Source organism: Tasmannia lanceolata, unplaced genomic scaffold (genome assembly GCF_043159265.1).
Source record: "Tasmannia lanceolata isolate RefF3 unplaced genomic scaffold, GAP_Taslan_0.1 ptg000011l, whole genome shotgun sequence".
Classification (NCBI taxonomy): domain Eukaryota; kingdom Viridiplantae; phylum Streptophyta; class Magnoliopsida; order Canellales; family Winteraceae; genus Tasmannia; species Tasmannia lanceolata.
In genome coordinates, this window is record NW_027518688.1 from 3,973,197 (window position 1) to 3,995,282 (window position 22,086).

The 22,086-nt window shown below is 37.5% G+C and overlaps 1 non-coding gene across 1 annotated transcript; it reads right to left on the reverse strand.

The window, feature by feature from the left end:
- Positions 1–11,871: 11,871 nt before the first annotated feature.
- On the reverse strand, positions 11,872–11,978 carry LOC143886968 (small nucleolar RNA R71). The gene has a single exon (XR_013253958.1). It is a non-coding gene; the product is annotated as a small nucleolar RNA R71 (small nucleolar RNA).
- Between the last annotated feature and the right edge of the window lie 10,108 nt (positions 11,979–22,086).

Consider the following 22,086-nt stretch of genomic DNA (forward strand, 5'->3'; position numbering starts at 1 on the left):
AGGCTTCGTATTCAGCCTTGTTGTTGGAGGCTTTGAAATCTAACCTGAGGGCGTATTCCAGTGTGAATCATTCTGGGCCGTGGAGGACCACCCCCGCCCCGTGCCCTTTTTGCCCTGCTGAGCCGTCAACGTGCAGGGTCCAATGAACCTCATCGCTTTGTTCCACCATGTTTTTGCTAGCCGTCTGTTTGGTGGGGCCGTCGCCATTTTCCGTTGTCGCTGGTTCCTCGGCCAGGGCCGTGGATTCCACTATAAAGTCAGCGAGGGCCTGTGATTTAATGGCTGGTCTCTGGCGGACTTGTATGTCGAACTCTCCCAACTCGACGGCCCAACTGACCATCCTACCCGAGTGATGAACACATTTATGTGTGAATGGTAATATAGGAAACATGCATATTTTCTCATTTAAAGCGATGCTACTAAGGTATTTTCCTTGTTTTTGGTGTTTCAGGTTATTTATGGGTTTTCACGAAAATTGAGCTAAAGAGATGAAATTCCGAAGAAAATATTAAATACGAGAATACCACCTTTGTGGCCCATCATTGGGTTTAGATCATGTATGGTTCACTAATTGGTTGGCTCGGAATAACCTTAGAAAATGATTCGAGCGGTACATCCAATTCCATCAAGGTTCATAATTTTGAACAGTTCAGATCATATTATTGAAATAGTTTTAGGAGTGCAACCAATTAAATGATGAGCTATAAAGTGGACAGTCGGATCAAGTTATGGAGATGAATTAGAAGGGCAACCCATTTATGTTGATAGCCCATCATTTGAACGGTTTGGATTACCCTACGGAGGAGTACAATTGAAATTAACAAGAGGGGGGGTGAATTGAACTTTAACACTAAATTATACCTTTTGACAATTACTTGTGAACCTAGTTAGAATTTTTCTTCTTTAAATTAGGTTTTTGGTTAGTGCAAGTAAGATTGAAAACAAAAGATATACTAAACCAAAAACAAGAATGAAAGTACAAAAATGAGAGATGACACACCGATATATAGTGGTTCGGGCAAAGCCCTACTCCACTCTTCTTAAGATCGTCCTTAAGGATTTCCACTATTGGAGACCTCCACGATGTCCGGCTCTGAGGCGATTACACTTCCAAGAAATATTAAATAAGGATGCCCTTACACCTTTACAAAAGACTCTCCTTCTCCGCCGAGTTCTAAGCGGTGCTCCCTAGGGTATTAAGGTAGGATGCCCTAGCCACCTTTGCAAGAAATGAAGATTGAATAGCTTGGCTTCTTCTTGAAAGCTTGATGCTCTTTGTAGACCCTTGATTGCTCTTCAATGATGGTTGTTGCAAGTGAAAGCTCTAAATATCCCAACTCAAGAAATTTGCAAGTGCAAGGCAAGTTTGGGAAGAAAACAAAATCTTTAGCACAAATGGATTGCAAGTTTTCTTTAATGCTCAAGGAGGTTTTCAAATCATCAAGAGAGAGGAGATGAATCCTCTACATGTTGTATATATAGCCTCTCCAAAGAATATGACCGTTTGGGGGTGGGAATATCAAAAACCACAAAATAATTCAAATCCCAACGGCTATTTTTTGAGCTGTCGCGAGGTTCTCTGAGTTCCGAGAACCATTCTCGGAGCTCCGAGAAAATGTCCAGAAGAACTGGACCTTTTCTCGGAGTTCCGAGGGAACTCTCGGAGTTCCGAGGGAACTCTCGGAGTTCCGAGAAGCCTAAAAAACAAGCAAATTTGAGATTTTATTGCTTGTTTGATTTTTGGCTTTTGGAACTCAACTCCTATGATAATTATGGAATGTTTATGAGGGTCCCAACATGTTGGTCCACCACATAATCATTCACTAAACCTTTAAAGTTCTTTAAGTGTTCTTTGAAAAATATTTTGAAAATACTTTGCCTTGACTTGAAAATCTAAAGAGAGGAGATGTACAATGATACCTATGCAACCTTCAATTTCTCTTTAGGTTTGGTCTTCAAGTTGATCTTCCATCTTTGTATGCTTGCTTGAGAGATGATGTGAGCTCCACTTAGCTCCTTTGACTCTTGTTGGGTACGTCTTCAAGCATGACCATGTAGTGTGTTGGTTTCATCAATGATCAATCATATCTTAAACACAACACTTCAAAGCAAATTGATTAGTATTCAATAACACAATCAATTATGTTTAGAATCATCAAAACAAGATAGGAGAGTAGACCCTTGGGCTTACAATCTCCCCCTTTTTGATGATGACAAACAAAATTGATTATGAGGTGTGTGTGGAGTGACATAGTAGGCAAGTGAATGCTTGAACTCCCCCTCAACATATGCACAAAAAAAAATGATAGCAATTAAAAGCATATGGTGCATATAGTCAATTGAATAGATAATCAATTTCAAACTTCTCCCCCTTTTGTCATCGACAGAAAGGGTGTACTAAAAAGTAAAGCAATTTAGGAGTAGATGAAGATTGAGTTAGATACTCCCCCTAAATCAATGCTTATGGTATAAAAATATATATAACCAAGTAATGCACATATACCTGTTCATTGACATATGTCAAAATGTTAGGTATTTTAATTAAAGTGAAAGTACCTCTCCAACTTAGAAAACTAAGAAGGCTAAGAGTACCAATTGAGTGATTTTTAAGATTAATATTTGACATCTCATTCATGCAGATATTACCAAACAAAGATGATATATATAAATACTATATAGATAAGCTGGTGAAAGGCACAAAGTATTTATTTGGCAATTTCTTTGACTTGATCCGCACTCCAAATGTTTAAGGCACTTCGGATATAACAAATTCTATCATCACTAAGGGGTTTTGTAAAGATATCCGCTAATTGATCTTCAGTGTTGATATACTTTAAGCAAATATCCCCTTTTTGTGAGTGATCTCTAATGAAGTGGTGCCTAATCTCAATGTGTTTTGTTCTTGAGTGTTGTATGAGGTTCTTTGTTAAGCTTATAGCACTAGTGTTGTCACATTGGATGAGAATATTTTCCATTTTAATGCAATAGTCTTTTAATGTGCTTTTCATCCATAGGACTTGAGCACAACAAGCTCCAGCTGCCACATATTCTGCTTCTGTTGTGGACAGAGCTACTCAATTTTGCTTCTTGCTAAACCATGAAACAAGTGATTTACCCAAGAATTGGCAAGTCCCACTAGTGCTTTTCCTATCTACTCTACATCCGGCGAAGTCTGCATCTGAATATCCGATGAGAGTAAAGGAAGATGATCTTTCATACCATAGTCCTAGACTTTGTGTTCCTCTTAAATACTTGAAGATCTTCTTGACTGCTGATAGGTGAGACTCTTTTGGATCCGATTGAAATCGAGCACAGAGACAGACAGTAAACATAATGTCTGGTCTGCTGGCTGTCAAATAGAGTAAACTACCTATCATACCCCTATACATCTTCTGGTCCACAGATTTGCCAAATTCATCCTTTTCTAGCTTAGTAGTAGTACTCATGGGAATTCTTGATGTCTTACTGCTATCCATGCCATACTTCTTTAATAACTCCTTTGTATATTTTTCTTGATTTAAAAATATTCCATTTTTGTATTGTTTAATTTGGAGTCTTAAGAAATAGGTTAACTCACCCATCATGCTCATTTCAAATTCATTTTTCATTAAAGTTGCAAATTCTTCACACAATTTTTGATTAGTTGAGCCACATATGGTATCATCTACATATATCTGGACAAGGAGGATATCTTGATTTTCTCTTTTGATAAATAATGTTTTATCCACCTTTCCCATCTCAAATCCTTTTTCAACCAAGAAAGTGCAAAGCCTCTCATACCAAGCTCTAGGAGCTTGCTTTAACCCATACAAAGCTTTATCAAGCCTGAAGACATGATTTGGATGTTTGAAGTCTTCAAAACCTGGAGGTTGCTCAACATACACTTCCTCTTGGATATAGCCATTTATGAAGGCACTTTTGACATCCATTTGATATAATTTAAATCCTTTATGAGATGCATATGCCAAGAGTATCCTAGTGGCTTCCATACGGGCAACAGGAGCAAATGTCTCATCATAGTCTATTCCCTCCTCCTGATTGTACCCTTGGGCTACAAGCCTAGCTTTGTTTCTAGTGATAATTCCATTTTCATCCAACTTGTTTCTATACACCCATCTCGTGCCAATGACTGGATGATCACTAGGTCTAGGCACTAGCTTCCACACCTTGTTCCTTTCGAATTGACTCAACTCTTCTTGCATAGCCATCAACCAATATTCATCCTTTTCGGCTTCCTTGATGATTTTAGGTTCTAATTCGGATAGGAACGCCAAATTGTTACTCACACTACGATAGTATGATCTAGTTCTTACCAGCGATGTGGCATCACCTAAGATTTGGGATTCAGGATGATCTACCAATGTTGTCCTATCCCTAGGCAATGAGTCATCATCTATATTTTCTGCTTCCTCACTAGGTAATGTATGACTTGTAGATGCATGAGGAGGAGCACTTAACTTAGGTAAGAGATGTTCATTAGGTTCATCCTCATCATGTGGCATTTCTTGAGGTGTTGGCTCTCTCTCATCAAATGTGACATGCATGGATTCTTCGACAACTAGGGTTCTTCTATTAAATACTCTATATGCCTTGCTATGTGAAGAGTACCCTAAGAATATTCCATCATCCGACTTCTTATCAAATTTGTGTAAATTATCTTTAATGTTTAAAATGAAGCATTTACATCCAAACACTCTAAAATAGCTTATATTTGGTTTCAAGTTTTTCCAAAGCTCATAAGGTGTTTTCTTAGAAATTGGCCTTAAATATACCCTGTTTATGATATAGCAAGCGGTGCTAACCGCTTCCACCCAAAAATATCTAGGGAGATCATTTTCATGCAACATAGTTCTAGCCATTTCTTGGAGAGTTCGATTCTTTCTTTCTACAACTCCATTTTGTTGAGGTGTTCTAGGTGCGGAAAAATTATGTTTTATGCCATGTTCATTACAGTAAGTGTCAAAATGTACATTTTCAAATTCCGTTCCATGATAACTTCTAATGTAAGAGATAGCAACACCTTTTTCATTTTCTATTTGATTGCACAATATAAGGAAGTTTTCATAAGTTTCATCTTTGTGTGCTAGAAATATGACACATGTAAATCGTGAGTAGTCATCCACAACTACAAACACGTACCTCTTTCCACCTAGGCTACTTGTCTTCATTGGTCCAAAAAGATCCATATGAAGTAGCTCCAAGGGGTAGGAAGTTGAAATCATATTTTTAGGTGCAAATGAGCTCTTCAATTTTTTTCCTAATTGACAAGTTCTACAAATGTGATCTTTGGTGTATTTGAACTTAGGCAATCCTCTAACAATTTCTTTTGAGGAGAGGGTCGAAATGAGTTCCATTCCGGCATGACCCAACCTCCTATGCCATAGCCAAGAATCCTCATTAATGGCATTAAGACAAGTCACATTTTGGAGTCTAAGATCATCTAGTCCAATTGTGTAAATGTTATTGTCTCTAGAACCTATGAATTTTACTTTTCCATCTATCTTATTTTTAACAATGCATTTGTCGGGATTGAAGACTACTTCAAACCCATTATCACATAATTGACTAATGCTAATAAGATTATGGGACAAGCCATCAACAAATAGTACATCATGTATGGGAGAGGTAGAGTTACCTATGGTGCCTTCACCTTTGACTTTTCCTTTCTTATCATCTCCAAAGGTAACGTCTCCACCATCCTTGAGTTATAGGGATGCGAATTGAGTAAGGTCTCCTGTCATGTGTCTAGAGCATCCACTATCAAGGTACCATGTGTTCTTCTTGTTATGGCTTTTAAGGCATACCTACATATGAATAGGCAAGTGAGATCCCTTAGGTACCCAAATCTTTCTAATCTTGCTATGTTCATTTATTTTCACTTTAGAGTTCAATTTGATTTTATCTTGTTTAGCATGCAAGCAAGAAACCTTGTAATGACCTTCTAGACCACAATAAAAACAAATCTTGGTACTACTAGAAGAAGCCTTTTCAAGTTTGTTTTTATAGTTAGATATTGTAGTATTCCATTTATGTCCAAGTCCACTTTTGTCACTTGACATTCTTTGTATATTAACAAGCTTATCCAATTTCAATGAACTATTTTCAAATTTTTTAAAAAGTTTCTTTAGTTCATCATATTCAAAAGATAGTTTACCATTTTCATGCTTTAGCTTGTTGTTTTCATTAGAAAGTTCTTGTGGGTTTTCATTTAAGATTTTGATAGAAGCATTTAACTCATGAATTTCTACTTTGTATTTTTCATTTTTATCATCTAAAAATTCATGATCTTTCTTTAACCAACCAAATTCTTTTGTCATGTTAGCAAGAGAATTTTCAAGTGATGCAATTTTATCAAATTGAATTTCAAGTTCATCATTTGCATTTTGTAAGGAATCTAGAACTTCTTTTAAGACAATGACATCATTTAAAGTGTTTACCTCGTTATTGTCGTTTGTTGAGGCCATGAAGCACACGTTCCTTGCTATCAATCAATCTTCGCCATCATTTTGTTTGCCTTCGCTTTCAATTTCCTCATCCCAAGTGGCGGTCATTCCTTTCTTGCGTTCTCTTCTCTTGAAGCGGTTGGTTGAAGAAGGCTCATTGTTGAGTGGACAATCCGGGCGAATGTGTCCAAGCTTCTTGCAACCGTAGCATCGGGGTTGAGAAGATCCATCACCAAGTTCTTCTTTCTTCTTGAATGGAGGATTGGTCCTTCTATTTCTCATGCCTCCCATATTCCTTTGCAAGAATTTGATCCTTCTTGTTAGGAGGGCAACTTCATCTTCCATGTCTTCCTTTGCATCTTCATTTTCACCTACATTACAAGCAAAAGCAATTCCTTTTCCTTTTTCAATTTTAGTTTCAATTTCGGGTGCTTTTGTTTTGAAAATCATCTCATGGGTGATCAAGGACCCTATTAGTTCATCTAGGTTTAATGTATTCATGTCCTTGGCTTCCGTGATTGCGGAGGTTTTGGATTCCCATGACAAAGGTAGGGACCTAAGGATTTTGGTCACTAAATCTCTATTAGAAAATTATTTTCCAAGACCCCTTAGTCCATTTACAAGATTGGTGAATCTGGTGTACATGTCGGCAATTGTTTCATCGGGTGTCATTTGAAAGAGTTCATATTGCCGAAAAATATGATTCATTTTAGATTCTTTGACTTGATTGGTTCCTTCATGGGTGACCTCTAAGGTATCCCAAATTTCCTTGGCCAAATTCAAATTTGATACTCTATTGAATTCTCCGGGAGATAGAGCACAAATAAGGGAATTCATAGCTTTGGCATTATAATTTGAAGCTTGTTGTTCGGCTTCGGTCCAATCATTTAGATTTCTTGTGGGTAATTTGTATTCATTATTAATTGCTCTCCACATTTGATAATCTTGGGTTAAAAAGATTTTCATTTTAGTTTTCCAAAAACCATAGTTTGTTCCATCAAAATAGGGTGGCCTAGTGTTTGAGTAACCTTCATGGTGTTGAGGATGGTTTGCCATTTTTGAATCTTTACTCTAGACCGGTTAGGGTTTTTAAAAAATTAGAGACGAGGCTCTGATACCAATTGAAATTAACAAGAGGGGGGTGAATTGAATTTTAATACTAAATTATCCCTTTTGACAATTACTTGTGAACCTAGTTAGAATTTTTCTTCTTTAAATTAGGTTTTTGGTTAGTGCAAGTAAGATTGAAAACAAAAGATATACTAAACCAAAAACAAGAATGAAAGTACAAAAATGAGAGATGACACACCGATACATAGTGGTTCGGGCAAGGCCCTACTCAACTCTTCTTAAGATCGTCCTTAAGGATTTCCACTATTGGAGACCTCCACGATGCCCGGCTCCGAGGCGATTACACTTCCAAGGAATATTAAATAAGGATGCCCTTACACCTTTACAAAAGACTCTCCTTCTCAGCCGAGTTCTAAGCGGTGCTCCCTAGGGTATTAAGGTAGGATGCCCTAGCCACCTTTGCAAGAAATGAAGATTGAATAGCTTGGCTTCTTCTTGAAAGCTTGATGCTCTTTGTAGACCCTTGATTGCTCTTCAATGATGGTAGTTGCAAGTGAAAGCTCTAAATATCCCAACTCAAGAAATTTGCAAGTGCAAGGCAAGTTTGGGAAGAAAACAAAATCTTTAGCACAAATGGATTGCAAGTTTTCTTTAATGCTCAAGGAGGTTTTCAAATCATCAAGAGAGAGGAGATGATTCCTCTACATGTTGTATATATAGCCTCTCCAAAGAATATGACCGTTTGGGGGTGAGAATATCAAAAACCACAAAATAATTCAAATCCCAACGGCTATTTTTTGAGCTGTCGCGAGGTTCTCGGAGTTCTGAGAACCATTCTCGGAGCTCCGAGAAATATTCTCGGAGTTCTGAGAGAACGGCCAGAAGAAATAAAATTTCTACTGGACCATTTCTCGTAGTTCCGAGAAATTTCTCGGAGTTCCGAGAAAATGTCCAGAAGCTACTAGACCTTTTCTCGGAGTTCCGAGAAGCCTAAAAAACAAGCAAATTTGAGATTTTATTGCTTGTTTGATTTTTGGCTTTTGGAACTCAACTCCTATGATAATTATGGAAGAGGAAATGTACAATGATACCTATGCAACCTTCAATTTCTCTTTAGCTTTGGTCTTCAAGTTGATCTTCCATCTTTGTATGCTTGCTTGAGAGATGATGTGAGCTCCACTTAGCTCCTTTGACTCTTGTTGGGTACGTCTTCAAGCATGACCATGTAGTGTGTTGGTTTCATCAATGATCAATCCTATCTTAAACACAACACTTCAAAGCAAACTGATTAGTATTCAATAACACAATCAATTATGTTTAGAATCATCAAAACAAGATAGGAGAGTAGACCCTTGGGCTTACAACAATTAATTTAATTGTGGCCCATTGAAATGGGTGGTTTAGATGAACCCATGAAAGACCGAGTTGTGGGCCCTACCAATGAAAATGATATTTTGGGATGTAACCTTTGTGGCCCCACTATTTGGACGGTTGAGATCACGAAAAGGATGAAGATGTGGTTCGATTTATCATTTCAAAAAAATGGGAAACGTTGCCAACCTACTCTCTATATCTCTATTCTTTTTATTTATGAGAAAACAACCCATGTGTAGAAGAGGCCAAAACAGCCCCCACTTTTGGCAACTTGTGATCTTCCTATTTTGGTGCAACCATGTAGTGAGGATTCGGTCATTCAAATGGGACCCACTATCCAAGGCAAGAAAGAGAATGATATTGTTTCTAAAAAATGGGTATGTATCCATGCATTTGTATGGCAAGTGATGTCCATCAATTTTGGCATCTTGCCTATGAACGTACAACCGTCATGCAATGGTGGGACCCACTTGGAATTGTACAATTCCATTTGATATAATAGCAGCCACTCTCACGTTTTTTTATAGTATATTGCTAATTCATGCAAAACCGTGGGACCCACTTATATCTATTCACAACACTATTTTTACGTGAGGGTGAAGTTGCCCATTTGAGATGAAAAGCCATAATACATGCAAGTGGGCCCATCAAGCTAAATGATTTGTATTAGAAGTTGGTAATTTGAGTTTCGGCCAGCTTGTATTGGGGCCACTAGCGATTCTTGTTGAAGAAAGACAGAGGTAAGATGCAAGCCATGCAAGTATACACGAATATTGGGTTTAGAATTTGAAATTGGGGCCCACCTAAACCGTTGCATTAAGATTATATTTGGTGGAAAAGTTTAAAGAAGGCAATGTCTTAAATTAGACCCCTGTTGCCAAAGCCAATTATTGCTCTCGAAAAGCAAGCAAATGATGCCGACTCCTTTCTTTGGAAACTTGGCATGTGCAAGAGGAAAGTTAGAATTTACAGACGTTTGGGTTGTCATAGAAGAAGAAAAAAATATTGCATCTTGCCTTTTCCATCCCTTGGCAACCATAGAAAAATATAGAAGCTTGTTGGATATTTGGAGTAATTGATGCCATCCATAGAAAAGGTTGCTAACAATATGAACGAGGATACCATATCCCAATGCTTGGCCGGTTTTTTAAACTTGGAAGCCCAATATTTTCTAAAGAGATATAAACTCTCTATCTCTCTCATAATTCTTGCTTGGTCTCTAGCACTTTCTTGCATATTCTCTCCCATGTTCTCCTCTCTCTCCATTTTTCTCTCTACTTCTCTACCTCTCTCAAGCTCTCTCATTTTTTTCATATTTTTTGGTTTTCTAGTTTATAATACTTTGAATTTTCATCAACAAAGATCTCTCCCACTTGGAAATTTGGTTCAACACTATTCTTCTTCAAGTTTATGTTTCGGCATTGTCATATCTCTCGGCCAAGGATTCAATCATTGCGAAAAGACTAAGTGTTCTTTTATTTTTGTTCTTTCTTCCAAGAATTAGTTCAATATATTTTTGTTTCAAATTCAATTAAAGTAGAGCTTTATTTGTTTATTTAATGGCAATTCCAATTCCCTTCTCTATTTTCTGTGTTTCTTTTCTCTTCTCCATGAGTAGCTAAACCCACTATACTTAGGGTTTAGATGAAGCCATGGGGAAGGAGAAAGAGAAGTAATTAAAACAAGTAGATTATATAACAAATTATGTAGGGTTTTGTTTTTGTACAAATCACAATCATCCATGCCATTGGCTTTCCCCTTTCGTATGGATGATTGTTGATTGACAAAGATTAAATTCTATATAATTAATATAAATTAGAGGGTTAATTCGATTAAATACTCATAAATAATGACATCTTTTAGATCTTATTATTTATTGACTGTTTAGTTGGATTTTCAACCTAATTCAAAGGATTGTTTTAATTAATCAATTTTATTCAAACCCATGGTGGATTCTAACCCTAAGTACTCTTTTATATTGAATTAAGGATTTTACCCTATTCCAAATTACTTTTGCAATTTTCCAATTTACTTAAGCCCTTAGAATTTAGTTTTCTAATTAAATTAGATAAGTAGTTAATAGAGAACATTAAAATTTGGTTCACTTTGCCTAAATTAGGATTTTAAATAAAAAAGGTCTTAGTTGAATTTGATTCTTAGATTGAATAGAATATACGCTTATATATAGTGTTGGCTCCGAGGTCTAAGTCCACGGAAATTCTGAGTCCATTCCAGGCAACATTATATCATAGCTAGTATTCTAATCGGTAAAAGAATAGGATTGACAACTAGATTTCTCTTCCCTGAGTTCGACCCGTATTTACACGATCCGTGCACTTGCGGTTATTTAATTTCAAAAACAAGTTTTTGGCGCCGCTGCCGAGGAAGAGAGTTGCATTAGAATCTTAATTATTCGAAGTGTTAGATTAGTAGTTATTTTTAGTTTAGTTATATTTTTTTGTTTCTTGGCTATCCATCTCTCTTACTTGGTTTTCTTGTGTTTATGAGTGAAGGTTGGGTGCGGAACTCGGCCAATCAACTAGAAAGAGCAAACCGGTTAGAGACGGCGGAAGACATCGCACCAAATCCAAATCAAGTAGTCATGGCGGAAGAACAAGAGCCACCCAAAAGTTTGCGCGATCGCTTCTATCCGGCCCGAACCGCGCAACCTTCTTGCATTCGATTGCCGGTTGCGCATTGCAATACTTTTGAGCTAAAATCGCAATTTATTTCTTTGCTTCCTCGTTTTCATGGCCTCCCTTTGGAGGATGCTTATTTATTTTTGCGTGAGTTTGAAGATTTATGTGCTTTGATTAAGTTGCAACAACTTACCGATGATGCGGTAAAGTTGCAGTTTATTACGTTTTCACTCAAGGATGAAGCAAAGAAGTGGCTCTATGGCTTACCAACGAACTCCATCACCACTTGGGAGGAGTTCGCCGTCGCTTTCCTAAAAAGGTTTTTTCCATTACATAAAACTAATAAGCTTAGGAACGATATTTTACAATTCAAACAAAAGCCATTAGAGTCATTTTCTAAGTTTATGGAGAGGTTCAAAGACCTACTCCAAGAGTGTCCTCACCATGGAATTGATTTGTGGCACTTATGCCAAATTGTTTATGAGGGCATAGATTACCAAACAAAGCAACTTCTTGAATCCATGTGTCCTAACGGTTTTACATCTTTCACGGATGAGGCCGCGGCATGGAACTTCTTACTTGATTTGGCGAAAAAAACAAGAGAGTGGGAATCCACTCAAGACGGTGAGAGAGCCACTTCAAGTAAGGGATTTCTAAAAGAGGGTGACGTGGCAAAAGAGGCCCATCTTGATAGCCTAATCAAAAGGCTAGAAGCCATAGTTGTCAAAGGACCTTCACAAGTCAATCAAATTGCACATAGTGTTCCTATGTGTAGTTGGTGTCAAGCCACGGACCATGTCATGGAAGAGTGCCCAACTCTTGCTAAATTTGGTAATTTTAATGAGAATGTAAGTGCTTTGTATTCTAATAATCCTTATTCTAGCACTTATAATTCGGGATGGAAAAATCATCCCAACTTTTCATGGAGTCAAGGTCGGCAATCCAATTTCCAAGGCCAAGGCCAATTCGGCCAACCTAGGCCCACCTTCCCTCGCACTTTTGTTCGGCCATCCCCTTCCCCTCCTACTTTTCAAAACCCCATGATTAATAATGTTTCAAATCAGCAACCGCCGGGTTTTCAAAAACAAGGAGAGTCGGCACGCATAGCTTCCTTAGAAAAAAGCATAGAACTTATCACTAGCACTTTCATGACAATCCAACACAACATGGAGAAGCAAATCTCCCAACTTGCCATGGCGTTGCATGAGAGGGAAAAGGGGAAGATGCCAAGTCAACCCGTTCCTAATCCAAGGAACGTGAATATGAATGTGAATCAACAGGTACCGCCAAATCAGTTGAATGCCATTCAACCAATTTTGCCGCCGCAAGAGCCCTCCAACGAATGTAATGTCGTATATGCTTTAAGGAGTGGTAGAGATTACCACAAGGAGGAGGTCAGATCTGAACCTTCTAAAAATGTGCAAGATCTTCCAAAGGAGGTAAGTGAAGAACTTTCCTCCACAGGCTCAGAAGAGGAACCCAAACAGGTAAGTACAGAAGAGGTAACTTCTCCCTTTGCACGAGATTTCATTCCTAAAGCTCCTTTTCCAAGAAGACTTACTAATAATAAGAAGGTGGATGCCATGGATAAAATTTTAAATGTGTTTAAACAAGTGCAAATTAACATTCCTTTATTAGATGCGATTTCTCAAGTCCCTACTTATGCCAAAGTGTTGAAAGATTTGTGCACACAAAAGCGCACAACTAATGTGCCCAAGAAAGCTTTCTTGGCCGCAAATATAAGTTCCATCTTGTCTCAACAAATGGTGGTTAAGTATAAGGATTCAGGATGTCCTACTATTTCTTGCACTATTGGTAACACAAATATTGAACATGCTCTTTTGGATTTGGGTGCAAGTGTAAATCTCTTGCCTTTTTCTGTATTTAAGCAACTAGGATTAGGAGACCTCAAACCAACCACCATCACTCTTCAATTGGCGGATAGATCAATTAAAACACCCAAAGGGATGGTTGAGGATATGTTAGTTAAAGTAGGTGAATTTTTATTTCCCGTAGATTTTGTTGTGTTAGATACCGAGCCTGTTGCTAATATCAAGGATCAAATTCCTATCATCCTTGGTAGGCCGTTCCTTGCCACTAGCAACGCTCTAATTAATTGTAGAAATGGATTAATGAAATTGTCTTTTGGAAACACATTGGTTGATTTTAATGTCTTTAGATTGCGTAAGCAACCAAATTTTCATGAAGAAATCAATATGTTGCATTCCTTTCCTGACGATATTATTTCTAATTTTAAAATTGATTTTGATGCAGGATTCCAAAAATGCTTGGATGCACTAGGAGATGATGGAGGAGATGATTTCTTTTCCAAAACTTTTGCCATCCAAAACGTGGAGCCTGTTGGACCACTCACAACATCTCTTCCAAAGACATCAATCGAAGAAGCGCCACAGTTGGAGTTGAAGCCTGTGCCTTCTCATTTACGTTATGCATTTTTGGCTGATAATTGTACTTTGCCTGTAATAATTGCTGCAGACCTAACCTCCCCTCAAGAGGAGGAACTCATTAAATTGCTAAAAGATAACAAGGAAGCCATAGGTTGGACAATGGCCGACATCAAAGGAATTAGCCCTCCGATTGTGCAACATCACATCCATCTCGTTGAGGGTGCCAAACCTTCAAGGGAACATCAAAGAAGGGCTAATCCTGTGATGAAGGAAGCCATCCAAAAAGAGATTTTAAAATGGTTAGATAATGGGATCATTTATCCCATCTCGGATAGCCAATGGGTGAGTCCCGTCCAAATAGTGCCTAAGAAGTCGGGAGTCACCGTTATACAATCCGCCACCAATGAACTTATTCCTACTCGTATTCAAACAGGGTGGCGGGTTTGTATTGACTACCGAAAGCTTAATGCCGCTACTTGGAAGGATCACTTTCCTTTGCCTTTTATTGATCAAATGTTAGAAAGGTTAGCGGGTCATGAGTATTATTGCTTTCTTGATGGATATTCCGGTTACAACCAAATTCCCATTGCTCCTGAAGATCAAGAGAAAACGACATTCACATGCCCCTTTGGAACGTTTGCTTATAGACGCATGCCTTTTGGCTTATGCAATGCTCCGGCAACTTTCCAAAGATGCATGATGAGTATCTTTTCTGACATGGTGGAGACCTTCTTAGAGGTTTTTATGGATGATTTTTCTATTCATGGCTCCACCTATGCCGAATGTTTACATCACTTAAAATTGTTCTTAGAAAGAAGTAGAGAAAAGAACCTTGTCCTCAATTGGGAAAAGTGTCATTTTATGGTAAAAGAGGGCATCGTTCTAGGACATGTGATTTCTAAAGAGGGAATTAAGGTTGATAGAGCCAAGGTGGATCTCATTGTCCATCTTCCACCACCCAAAAGTGTGAAGGATATTCGATCATTTTTGGGCCATGCGGGTTTTTACCTGCGTTTTATAAAAGATTTTTCTAAAATTGCTAGGACTCTAACCAACTTGTTAGCAAAAGATCAAAAATTTGAGTTTTCCAAAGAATGCTTCGATTCTTTTGAGTGTTTGAAAAATGAGCTAACTACGGCTCCCATCATTCAAGCACCTAATTGGACCGAACCGTTTGAAATTATGTGTGATGCTTCCGACTTTGCAATAGGAGCCGTGTTGGGTCAAAGATTCAATAAATTACCGCATGTAATCTATTATGCAAGTAGGACTTTAAATGATGCACAACTGTAGACACCCCATTTTGACTAAGCCCTAAATCTTCCCGGCTCATACCAAATCTGTCCAAATCTAACCAATAGGGTCCCAAACTTCGTCCTAGACTGGATTAGGGTATCTTTTAAACCCCTGCAAAATTTCATCGAGATCAGGACTCGTTTGCCCAGCAATCGGGTTGAAATGGTGTGTGTAGTGTAATGAGAGGGTGGCCCACTAGGTTTTCATTTTACCCCAAAATCCGTGTATTTGAAGGAAAATTCCAGTCATCCAAAGGCCCCAAGTATCCGTGAATACATTTTTAGAAGCCTTAGGACCTTAGAAATGTCCTGGCAAAATTTTAGAAAAATCAGACAAAAAAATTCGAAAAAAAACAAGCGGAGTTTGTGCAGTTATCAGGAAGCAGGGGGTGCATTATCCTGATAGGGTCGCACATTTGTGCGCCTATCAATTTGAGTGTAAATATCAATTCCACCATTTTCTATAAATAAGAGCTTAAGCTCTCATTTTTGAGGGATCTAGGTTTTTTCTATTTTTTAAGAGAGAGAAAGAGCGAGAGAAAGAGACGATTTTAGAGAGGGAAAGTAGATCCGATTGTCTTCTCCGGTAGAATCACCGAAAAATCCAAATGTTCCGGTCAGATCTAGTTATATTTTGATGATTTCTACTGTTAACTTCGTTATAGTCATCTTCATCCCTAGTTTTCCTCATTAGTTGTCTGTAAAAGAATTTTTTCCCCTCCTTCACTTTTTCTGTCTTTTCCGAGCATTCTTCCTTAAAGGTCCGGCCATTTTTCGCTTCTATTTTCCAATCAAGCTCACATCTATACAAAACAAGATCAAATCCTTGTGTTTTACAACGCTACTAGATCAGTATCAGCTTGTCTTCTCTAATCCGATCAATTTTCTGAAATTAAGAGCTAAAGGGTGTAGATAAGTGCAAAGAAAATGGAGATCTAAGGCCCTAGCTTTGGGAATCCTTGTAGTCTTGTTTATCTTTGAAAGTGTTGACAATCAATCGGCAGCAGTTAATAAGGTATGTTACCATTCATTCTTACCTCAAGTAGCTCTATCTATTTGTTCTTAGTGATGGAATTACCTTATGTAGAATACTTAGGATTAGGAATTTTGTTGATAATTTTAGTTGATTCTGTTTATTAATGTGAATTGAAACTCTATGTTCTATGTTGAATCCAGTGAAGATTAAAAAGATTTATGAAATAATTGCTTAATTAATTCTGATCTTGTAGATTCTTCTATTGTTCTGGAATAGTAATTTTGTTATTTTGTGCTATCATCAAAGATCCATTTTTAATGTAAAGATTAGTTTTAAAGACCTTATCTGAAATCTGTAATCATTTTTTTTTAATTTACGTTTACTAAATCATATATCTTAATATAAAATTTAGGAAGAATTTATTCATATGCTTCGAAAATACATTGGTGAGCATCTAATAAAGCTGTTGAAGAGAAAAATTCTTGATGTTCGTCATTTGAAGGCTTAATACTAAAACGTTGTTATTAAAAGGTTTCACATGATTATATTTTTATAATTTTTAACCACTCTATTCTAGACATGTTTGTTTATTCCTTGATGATTTAAATCATCCCATTTGAGTTCAAGTTTTCAGTTTTGGTTTCACACGATTTTAGACTTAATATCTGAGTATAAGGTTGTCGTGAGTATTTGATTTTAGGGCTTTTCACTGTTACAAAAAGTTTATTTTCCGAATGAATTTTCTAGTCTGGAAATTTCATATTTTTTTATTTTTTTATTTTTTTATTTTTTATTTTTAGGAATTTGTAGTACTCCTTTGTAATTAGGTAAATAATAAGATATGAGGTATGGTGTAAAAATAAAAGCAAGGATATATTATTTCACTTTGAATGATTATAGAAAACTGGTTTACCTTCTTGAATTTATGTTTAAAAGTTATGAATGAATAGTTGATTGATGAGTATCCTAACAGGCCAGACCTGAAAATATTCTTTTCTCAATTTAGTTGAAATTTGATATGGAAGTTGGTGTTGTTTCCAAGGTTGCCAAGTTTTTTTTTTTTTTTTACAGAGCATAGCATTAGAAAATGGAATATTTGGAAGGTAATACGAGGCTAACTGGAATGTGATCTTGGGAACAAGAAGCTTAGGAGTCAGTTGTTATAACAAATTTAGAGAAAAATTGAACATTGAACATAAAGAAGTGCACCCTTTTCTCTTGGATAATTTGCAGGGTTTGGTTAATAGCACATGGAATGCGAGTGGGTGTTTATGTTTATTCCCAAATACTATCCGAAAACCTTTCTTACACTATTATTTTTATTTTATTTTTAGCCCATTGTCACTAAGTTTAACACCTTAAAATCCTTCCCAAAACAGCCCCTGTGTTGTGCACAATCCAATACAGTGTTTAACATAAATTACTCACTGTTCTGTTTTGGTTCAATATTCACATTTGCCCAATGTTATGTTTTCAGTTCAACATTGAAATTTGCACATATGTTGGCCCTTGGTTTGACACAAAATCTGCAAATATGTTAGTCCTTTTATGTACACAGATTTGTTCACATTTCACCCTCACTGTTTAGCACATAATCTGTCTCCATTTTGCTTCCTCCTTGCAAGGCACTAAAATTTGTACAAATTAGAAATATCATTTAATATATTTAACCTGTTGAATATTTAATACTTGTCTTTTATACTAAGCTTTGAGTTAGGGTTTGAAAACGGTAATAAATGGATTGTTCAGGTGAGAATATCTTGAGGCTTATAATACTTGTTTTTTTTTTTATTTAAATAAATTGTTTAATAGGAAAAAGGAAATCAGATGACTACTCTATTCGATATTATCGACATGAGTACTGTCTGATTTCAAGGCGGGATATAGAAATATTATCATGTGTATATGATATCAGATGATTACTTTAGCATCGTCTGATTTCATCCCCATATTGGGGTGGTGTTTGTGGTTGGGCATAGAAGTGTTTGATATTGTTTTCTTTTACTTTATTAGGCTATCCAGCGGCTGGTCTAGACTAATTAATGTTGTTTATCATTTTATGATTGCCATAGATTTTTTTATTTATTGAAAATTCTTCTTTGCTTAGCACTTGATTTATTTTTTAGAATGGAATTTGCGATTATCTGGTAGCCTTTTCTTCTCTCTTTGATAGACTAACACAGTCTTATAGATTTCTGTTGAATTTCTTTAGATACTAGAATCCCCTCTCATTGCAAGGGCGATGAAGGCAATAGCCCAAGCCCATCTTAAAGGGGAGAATTACTAAGTCTCAGTAATACCCTCTCCCTTCTCTTTCTTTCTATAGAGGCTTCTTAGCCCTTTTCTTGTAGGGCGATGAAGGTGATAGCCCAAACCCATCCTAGGAGACTTGCCTAGTCTTGCTAGCATTTTTCTCTATCTCATCTCTGTGCTTAGGAGACTTGCCCAGTCTTGCTAGCATTTTTCTCTATCCTACCTCTGTGTCTAAGAGACTTACCCCGTCTCATTCTCTTGCTAAACCTCCTCTTTGTGCGTCGTTTATTTTTAGGAGAACACCTTACTCGGCTTGGCAACATACCCCTACCCTTATGGGTATTGGGTTGCACATTTGTTGCACCCTAGGGCTAGGTAGCTGTCCGGCCCGGCTGGGTGTTTTACCTTTACCAAATATGCACAAGGTCTCTTTTTCCTTATTACTTGTGAGCTTTATCTTAGTTTGATAGTCCACTAGCATAGGAATCAGTCCTTAGTCTAGAGAGTCAGTCCTCTTGTTCAGGAATCAAATTCTATCATCATAGGGGTTAGGATTTTATCCAACCTTTCATCAGATCATGTTCTTCTATCCGCTCTTGCAAGGTATAGGATGCTGTCCAACCCTTGCAGAGTCGTGTTTCTGTCTTTTTTCCCCTGCAGAGCATAGGATGCTGTCCAACCTTTGCAGGATATCGGGAGTCTGTCCTCTCCTTATGATGATAGGATTCAGTCATCTCGTGTCAAAAACATAAAAAACATTCCAAAAAAACCAAAAACCTTAAAAATCTTGAGTCTTTCAGAGTAGTAAGGAAAATCTGTTCCGAACTACGTTGGCTTGATCCTCTTCCACGAGGTATGTAGTGCAGCTTGGGATCTTCATCCCAAGTCCAGCCAAACCTTTAAAAATAAAACATTTCAAATCTTCCAAAAATACAAAAATTCTTCAAAACCTTTTAAAAAAGATCTTCCCCTAGAGTTAGGAGTCTGTCTTAGCTGTTTGGGGTGTTTTAGAGTTAGGAGTCTGTCCTGATTTGTATTGACATGGTGTGTCATGTCGTGTGAGTGTCCCTAGAGTTAGGAGGCCTCGAGTCAATCGGTTAGACATTTAGTTGAACCGATGGCTAGACTAGGAAGCATATAGTCAGCCCTTGGTTTTCCTTAGGTTGCACAGCCTAGTTACACATAGGATATAGGGCCCACCTGCATTAGCTTAAGGTTAATCAACTTGCATTAGTTAGGGCATATAGAGAGTCATAAAAATTACAATTCACATGAACTTAAGCAATTGTACAAAAAAAGCTTTAAAAATCAGTCGAGTCTAGTGGGATCGAGTCTAGGATAGTGGTTCTAGATGGTTAGGCATAGTAGTTTAGAATAGGGCATCGAACTACGTTGACTCCGATTCTTCCCGAGGCCGGGATACGTAGAGCAGCTGGGATGGACGGCCATCTTGGTCCGAGTCAGGTCGCATTAGAGTTAGGACTCATTTTGTCCAGTCATGTATAGAATTGAATTGTGTTGTGTATTTTGCTGTGTTTTCTTACTTTCATGTACAGATCCTATACCTTTAGCTGTAGCATGCATGTGTTTGCACACCAGAACTCAGACACCAATTAGGTATGACAATCATAACCTAGTTATATTTAGGCGACACTTCTTTTATTTCTTTTATGTGTGCTTATTATTCAACTCCGAGACATGCATGATTAGATAGACGTCTTCTCGGAGAAATTCGTTCTCATTTCATATGACTTTCGCCCAAAACTCTTCAAAATTATTAAGTAAATGGCATAAGAGACCAGGTGTTTGCACTTGGGCGGATGAGGTGCTCTTTAGACCTTCCGAATTCGTAACCAGGCACGAACCTTCTTTTATATCTCTGGTTATCCGTTGCAACAGAGCATAGTATGGGATCCTTGGCCCACTTCCTTGGATGTCGACTCTTCTTTGTTTAAGGTACGCCTCGAATCTGGTCTAGTCCCCGAATCGAGAGGTATCTCACCTTTGTATCGCCACTCATGCTGTGAGGGGCATTTCTTTCGAGAGTTCCTTAGTAGAGCTCTCCATTCACGTGGATGATCCTGAGACTGTTAGCGCGTGGGGCACGTCCCCCGCCGTCTCTCTCGGATCGGGGTCCACAGGCTGGCGACTCTGCAAGGGACTCTCTTTCGAGATATTGCCTAACTCTGTTAAAATGCCATTTGTTACTAACTTTGAAGAATTTTGGGCTAAAATCATTATAAATGGGAATTTAATCGCTTAGGATCCAGGGGTACCAAATAGGTGTTTAAAACAAGGGATTCACACACTGCACAGCATACATCATTTTGTTCTTTATTTTCTTTTATTGATTTTCTTATTATTGGCTCCACGGGATAGATATAATGCGTGCCTCATGGGATATCACTATCCAGATGGTGCTGTTGTATCTATTTCCAAGCTATGCGCCAGTGCTGCAGTCGTAAACACTCGATGTACTTGTGTTTACAGCAGCTGGTGAGCAATGAAGCATACTGTATATAACACTCGGTGTACTTGTGTTATATACTTAAAGTATGGATCATATGCATAGTACCCGATATATTGAGTCCGGAGCTCTACTTTCATTTTACATATAGTATGTACTTGGATATATTTGTTGATTTAGTAAAACCCAATTAGGATCTGCATATGCTTATATATATATTGTATTCATATAAGGACGAACATGTGTTGCTTACACATGTTGGAGCCTAGATTTAGGAGCTATGTCCTATCCTTAGATTATTGTAGCTCACCTTATGTGACTACATCGCAGTCCTAGTACACTCACATGTCTGTCTTGAGTCAAGTGTCTTGACTCTGCGGGATTATATTTAGGGCTGGTGCCCCTGGTTAGGATATATATGTATATATCTATATTTTGATTATTAGATTAGAGCCTACTCATTAGTGAGGCTTCCCTATCTAATCAAATTAGTCATATCAGTCCGTTCTTCGGATCTAGACCCGACCAGTGGCTTTTACTTGCCTTCTCATGGTCGTGGCCTATCTTTTGCTCTATTCATTGAGATTTTGTCCATATATCTTTTGATTATAAGATCAAGACCTACTTTCTAGTAGAGATTCCTGGCTTGAATCAATCAGTCGTGTATATTCACCTCTCAGATCTAAACCTAGCTAGTGGCTTCTACTTGTCACACTCATAGCTATAGTTTATTCCGTGACCCAATGATAAATATTTCCTGTTTTCATCCTTCAAATTCAAACCTCATTTATCCATTCTTTTGTTGTATTACTCAAATTATTGTTCGTCCTGTCTTAGATATGGTCGATAGCTTGTCTGCTGTCTCTATGACCATAATCTATCATTATTGATCTTCTTGATCGTACATTTTTGTCGTCCACCTTTCAGATTTAGATCCGGTCTATGATCTACTTTTGTCATTTTATAACCGTGGTCTCTTCCCTGAGTTTCTGATCTTCTTTGATCATCAATGGAACATTTGATGTCGCCAATTATATCTTTCCTTGTGATTAATGGTTAAGTTCATCCTTATTCTTTGTTTATTCCAAGTTATTCTCCATTCCCTAATTATCCCATTCTATTCTTTGTGTTTAGGTTAAAATTATGGCGAATAATGTGTT